We start from the raw sequence: 7,200 nt of genomic DNA, 5'->3' as shown, positions 1-7,200 counted from the left end.
ACTGAAGGCAGCAGGTGCACGTGTGAGAGAGCCTGACGCAGGGGAGAGACGGTGCAGTGCAGTCAAAAACACCTGGGCTGGAATCACGGCAGCATCCTGGACAGGTTAACCTCTCCTTAATTCAGTTTCTTCATTTTAAAATGAGGACAGTAACCTCTACCTGGTTCAGGAGGAACAAGGCTAGAAGGGCAGCTGGCACCAGATAACACATGAACTGTGACTTCGCGCAGGGGACAGACAGTGACAGGGCCGAGACAGGGCTGAAGCATGAAAGGCTGGGCTTTATCAGGAGCTCTACCACCAGCTAGACTGGATTTAATCTGTTCATGTCTTCATGATTTTCCACTCACCGTGGCTAATCAATGTCAGCTCTGTTGTTATTATTTTTTTTAAAATAATGCTCTTTTAATTTTAATCAACATCTTCAAGCCAGGCTTAGTTTTTCCAAGTCTGGGTTCGGGGGCTGTCACGTGCATTCCTATTATAAACACAATCAGTCACGAGTGACAATTCATCGCTACGTTCACTCATTCCTTCACCCTACAGATATTCATGGAGCACCTACAGTGTGCTGGGTGGAAGAAACACAAGAAGGAATGAGAGGATTGGAAAGGTGGGAGCTTATGTATAAAAGACTGAATGCCTCGTCTAGGACATAGCAGGTGGCACATGCCCTTTCCAGGGCAAAGCTTTGAAGCATTTCATTGCTGGTGTAATTCTCCAAGTTCTCTCTCCCCCTGTGATCACAGGGAGGTCTCTAGATGGTAGGATAAAAAGATCCATGCAGCCTGCATCGGGGAGCCATGCGTGGAGGACAGTGCCCTGCAGAGACACCAGATTCACAGCACATGCTGGATCAGGGAGAAGGAAACTTCTACTTGGTTAAGCCAGTGAGAGTTTAGGATTGACTCTCTGAAGCATGAGGCCCATCCTATCCTAACACGATGGCTTTCATTTTCTCTACTATCACCTTTTGGCAATTAATCATGTGTAATAACGCCTTGTGATCATTCTCAAATTGACTGCCCTTTACTTCTTTTGATTTCCTTAACTTTACCTGTCATCACACCTCTTCAACTAAGCAAGAGCCTGTTAAACATGACAACTTTAGTTTATACTCCTGGGTTCTCCTTTTCACTCTCCAACTCACTTTCTCTGACCTCCCATTTCTCCCCAAATTTAGCAGTGAGCCTTACACAGAGCAACTGTAACTCATAATTGATGATTTAATAATTTTCTCATTAAGAAATAATCCCCCCAATATAATGACAATTATTTACTTTCATTAACTAATACCACTCTGCTGGCATGGATAATTAGGAATTAAGCACAACAGCTACTATAAAACTTTAGGGATTCATCCAGGGACCTACATCAACCATGGCTAATCACAGGTCGGCTTGGTGATCATTTCTTACTGTGGCCCTGTTTAACGATATGCATCTGGGCTTCTAGGGTTCCCATTTAGTCATTCATTCATCCGTCTATATGGTCCTTCTCTGAGAATCAGCAGACAGTAACAGCTATAGAAACAGACTAGCTGTGAGACCATAGGCTAGTCACCTCAACTCTCTATGCCCCAGTTTCCTTATCTGTGAGAGTTAAAAATGTATCTGGTAAGCTTGTTGTGAGGATTACATACATTAATACATGGAAGTACTTAGAAAGTTGTTTTAAGCACTAAGACACAGCAGTACCTGGCATGTGGTAAAGAGTGCTAATATCATTTACATTTACTGAGCACCTACTACATGGCAGATAGTACAGAAACAGGGACAAATAAGGTTTCCCAGTTCCCAAGGAGTTTAAAATCCAGTAAAGGTGATAAATATATAAACAAATAAGTGAACTGAAGTGTTACAGAACCAGATCCAGAAAGAGAGCACACACAGGTGTACACACTCAAAGATGCAGACAGGTGTGAGCACACACACACACACACACAAACACACACACACACACACACTCTCCTGGCAACTGGTTACAAACAAAATGGTGCTCCTTCCCCTTGGAAGAAGGGAAACTGGCAGATTCCATAGAGAACTGACAGATGAACTGAGTGTTATGATATGAATAGGTATGTGCCAGGCAAGATGGAGCACAAGGACATCCAGGCAATTAAATGTGAGAAGAGGCATAAAAACATTTAATGTATCCAAAGGTTTAATCAAATGCCTCCTATGTGCGCGTATAGCTTTAAGTACTGCGATTCAGCAGTTAATGATACTGATGAGGTTTCTGCTTTCACTCACGTTCTAAAAGAGGAGACTAACAATAAACCAGTAAACAGATGCACGAGCCAAGGAGCTACGAAGAAAACCCAGTGGGTGAGATGGTGAGAGGGAGACTGGGGACCAAAGTGTGGAGAGTGAGAGATGAAAGCAGAGCCAGAGGCCAACAGCACACTCCATTCCTCTGTTTTCTATGGGAAGGATTTTCTGGAAGCCCTCCTGGCCTTTTACTTCATCCTTTTTCTTTCCCAAGGATGTGGAGTGAGGTAGCTGGCTGGAGGCTAAACCCGGCGTGGACCATGCCTCTCCTTGGGAAACTAACTCCACTGGGTAGGGTTAACCCACCACTGGGTAGAGTTACAATGTTGAGCACAGGGGTGGGGGTGGGAGGTGCACAGAACTGGGGTCTCTTTTTCCTTCCTTCTTCACACAGACAGTGGCCTGCAGACCCAAAACTTTCCTGCGGGTAGACTGTGCTCAGGCCCAGACTAGAGAATGAGCTGGGAAGCTCTTTTTGGTTCTCAACCTAAGATACAACTTCTAACTCAGTTAACTGTCATCAGCCACCGAGGTGCACCCTGGCTCCATCTGCCTTACGATTACACCTATCTTGGTTCTCAGTTGGCTCAGGACCCGGGAAGGGAAGAGTACTCTTTGAAGATAAAGGTTTTTATACAATCAAAACCCTCCCTCCTCCAACAGACCTCAAAACTAAATTAGGAACCGCTATCCTAATCTATCAAACCTGTCACCTGAATGAAAAATCCTTCCAATCTCTTAATAGCTCCAGAGACATGACTAGGGGTTTGACTGAGAGGCCTGGCCCAAAAGGTATAATAAGGCTAATTCAACCAAAGTAGTGAATACTGGGGGAGAAGAAGGCGGGTGGGGGGGATGACTTCAGTGCCACTGTGAAACCCTACAGTACACAGGTCATGGTCAGTAGCCACAAAGAGGAAATGTGAAGTCTTGAGATATTCTTACCTTGTGATTTCATATCTACGTGGTTTTTTTTAAAACCACAGCAGTTAAAGAATTTCTTGAATTTATCTTTTCTCTGAAGAATTTAAAAGAATTTAGTATATTTACACACTTGCCTCAAAGCTTCCTTATGAGACTGGATGAGACTATAATGTTATCATGAAGAAATATTAATGTATGGTTACTATCTACAGCGCTCAGTTCTGAGCCTTAGAGATAAAAATAAAAAACAGATGAAGAGAAAGATAGATGGTTCCTGACCTTGAAGGCCTTACCCTCTAACTAGAAAGAGAGTTCAGGCCCACAAAGCATTATGTATTAAAAAAGGAAATACAGGGCCTCCCTGGTGGCGCAGTGGTTGGGAGTCCGCCTGCCGATGCAGGGGATGCGGGTTCGTGTCCCGGTCTGGGAGGGTCCCATGTGCCGCGGAGCGGCTGGGCCCGTGAGCCATGGCTGCTGAGCCTGCGCGTCCGGAGCCTGTGCTCCGCAACGGGAGAGGCCACAGCAGTGAGAGGCCCGCATACCACAAAAAAAAAAAAAAAAAAAAAAAAAAAGGAAATACAAACCAAATGTCGAATAGATGGTAAAGATTTTTTAAATGTTTCAGGAGTTTGGGGGAAAAAAAGCATCTGTTGATATCAAGAGTGATTATAATGGTTTCATGGAGGATTTTAGAGAAAACATCAGAGAAATGTTAAAACCTCAACCCCACACACTGGAGAGACTGCAATTGGAAACTGCATCTCTGGTGGAAGCTCCTAGAAGGTGTGCCATGTGCACTGATTTCTGGGTGCAGCCCTACCGTACCTGGCATTGCACTCTGCCCCGGGAGGAGTCTCCTCAATCCTTGTGGAGCACATTAAACGGGTCCTCTGTTTCCCTAGATCTCACACCGCTCTGTTTCCCTGCCCACTTTCCAGCCAGGAGCAGCTGACCGCAATATACAAGAAGTACTCTGCCCACTGAGCCACCCTGCCAGGGCTGCTTGGTCACAGGGATGATGAAAAGGACCGATTCTCCACCAACTTGGCTTTGCTGAGGCAGGGGGGTGCTGCCAGCTCTGCTGGCACACTCGGGGCCCTGCAGAATCCTACTACAGACACCGCCTTCCTCCTCCTCGAGTCCCCAGCTCGGTGGGGGCAGGAGGCAAGTGTTAAAGCAGAGATAGCAGCCCACACTCTCTACAGGACGGGAAAGGCAGGCCAGGATAAGGTGGAAAATAAAAGGAGGCATCGGGGCTGTGCTCAACCTGCCCAGGATACACTGGCTGCCGTAGTCATTATATTTTTTCTGGCTGCACAGACATGTTGCTATGGAACCAACACATGCCATTGCTACTTGGCCTCTAGCAAATAAAATCCCAGCGCTGGCAAGAGCATTTCCCTAGATTTCCCTTAAAGGGACACCATCGAGGCCGAGCACTGTTTGAGCTTGGAAACAACAGCAGCCTTGTTCCCGGGTCCAGCCACCCCGCATACCATGAGCTGGAGCCCAGTGACACGTTTTTACAAGGCGGACACGCGTGCAGCATGTGGACCTGTGTGGTACAAACCCAAGGTGTGGGGATCAGCCTCTGAGTTGCTTTTTGAAAACTCACGGCTTCGGTGTGTGTTTAGTTTTCCCCCAACTGGTAAAAGCAAACAGCTTGTAGTAATTGGGATAATGATTTGATGCCTCCTGACTGTCGACTTCAAACTACTTACAACCCAGCAGGAAACCAAAGTTGCCACAAGTGGTCAGCGTGAGTTCAGGTGGTCCTTATTTTATCGCTTTACCATTTCTTACCTCACACCCCTCTCTACCAGTTTAGTCTTTACTTAAAGAAGAGCACAAAATAGGCAAGGAATTTAGCACTTTCCCCCTTTCCTAAGGCCCTGAACTGTGTCCTGTTTTAGTCTTTATCAATCTCTTAGTTCCACAGAGACACTTTGATTTCCCTAGGGAGCAGGAGACCTCAGTATCCCATGTTATACTTTGGTGTGCCCTGGGGATAAACCTTCTGGGCTTTTCTTGGCTAAGATGAGGAAATGGAAACCCTCACACTCACACTTCTAATAATGCACAATTCATGCACACGGAGTATGTGGAGACAGGAGAGATCAATTTTAGAGTAATAAGCAGGTGGACGGTCTCGGCGAATCAGCAATCCATGTTCTAAATTCCATACAGTGCGTTGGTAGAAAGCAGACTATCTCTGTACCCTGATAAGCAGGAAAGTCAAGTTCCTTTACAAGGACTCCAGTAAGGGCAGAAGAGAAGCCCCCATTTGTTAAGGTAAAGTGATTAAGTTGACAAGTGGGATAAAATAATGGACACAGGCTCTCAATACTACACTTAGACCAATCTCTAGAGGAGACGGAACGTTTTGGAAATAAGTGCACCTAGATCATCAACCTAAATGAACATGATCCAGAGCCAGGTCTGGCACAGGCATCTCGAAGGAACCACAGCTAGGTTCACCTCTGGGATCCCATATTTGTATATTCGCCATAATACCCCACAACTGCACCCTCATGTACAAAGCGCTGTTTTGTTTTTTTTTTAGTGAAGAAATGTTTCTCCGAGAGTCTATGACTGTGGGCCAAATTTGCACAGCAATGCAAGAAACCTGTTAAGCCTCGCTCTGCAGGTGCAGACAGTCCTGAGTGGGGTGCGTGCCGCTCTGCAGTTGGCCAGCACGCACCTGCAGGTGCACCTCGGCGTCTAGCTGCAAAGCAGGTGGACCACCGAGTCTCAGCACGTGACGGGGCATTGCAAATGCGGTGGTTTGGGAAAGGCGCAAAGGAAACAAAAAATAGGCCCTCTCAGATGAGGTCCAAAATGGAAACGTTCTGGGTACCTCCATGCAACCAACCTTTCTTGGCAGTAACCAAGTGTGATTATTAGAAAGTTAAGTAGCAACGAGCATCACTCCTGACACTTGCCTTAGAGGGACGTTAGCATTAGTTTATCAGGATTACATCAGGTTGAACTGCCTGTAACTCTGTATCCCCAGAAGGTGCTGGGATTCAAAGGACAGCTCTGTGTGGAGTTGTGATGGGGGAGGGCATGACCTCACGCAGCTGAGAGTTAAATGCCTCTCTCATAATCTAGGCTCAGATGCCGGGGTTGGGGGAAGCCCTCAGGGCCTCAGCTGTCCCATCTGTACACAGGGGCTTTGCTAGATGAGCTATAACATCCCATCTAGTGCTCACATCTTATGATTCTCTGTCGTGGTGTTAAAACAAAACAGTATGTCACATGAACAAAACGAATGGGTTCTCCTTGCCCACAGCCGTGTTTCTGTGCATCATCAGCCACTGGGGGAAAAAAAAAGAAACTGCCTATCTCATCCCCTCTGCAAGCTGAGCAAGGTAATAGTAACGGTGGTAACAACTCAGAAGAGACAAAACCTGTGAACAGCCAAAAGAAATGGCAGAAAAACACCAGGGGAAACCCTCCCCTCCAAAGGGAAGAGGAAATGTAATGAGTACAGAGTCTCTTGGTTCCAGGTAGGAGAAAACTCCCAGAGAATGAGTGCTTACTAAGTAACGTGAGTAAAAAAATATATATAAAGGAGTCAAAGGATTACTCACCCTGTGAAAACAGATTGGTTTCTCTTCACCCAGAAAACGGACTAATTTCTTTGGAAAACTGAAAGAGAAAGAGATTAAAAATAAAACATTAGGGCTTCCCTGGTGGCGCAGTGGTTGAGAGTCCGCCTGCCGATAGAGGAGACACGGGTTCGTGCCCCAGGCTGGGAGGATCCCACATGCCGCGGAGCGGCTGGGCCCGTGAGCCATGGCCGCTGAGCGTGCGCGTCTGGAGCCTGTGCTCCGCGACGGGAGAGGCCACAACAGTGAGAGGCCCGTATACCGCAAAAAATAAATAAGTTAATTAAATAAAACATTAAATCCATCCCATAAATCAGCACAGGTATGCAGGCCGGAGAGGTAAGAAATCCCAGCGCCTGGCCCTCTGATACTTACGAGGTGCACAATTAATGTCT

The sequence above is a fragment of the Hyperoodon ampullatus genome (genome assembly GCF_949752795.1).
Source record: "Hyperoodon ampullatus genome assembly, chromosome: 10".
Lineage (NCBI taxonomy): Eukaryota > Metazoa > Chordata > Mammalia > Artiodactyla > Ziphiidae > Hyperoodon > Hyperoodon ampullatus.
This window is presented reverse-complemented; position numbering follows the sequence as displayed.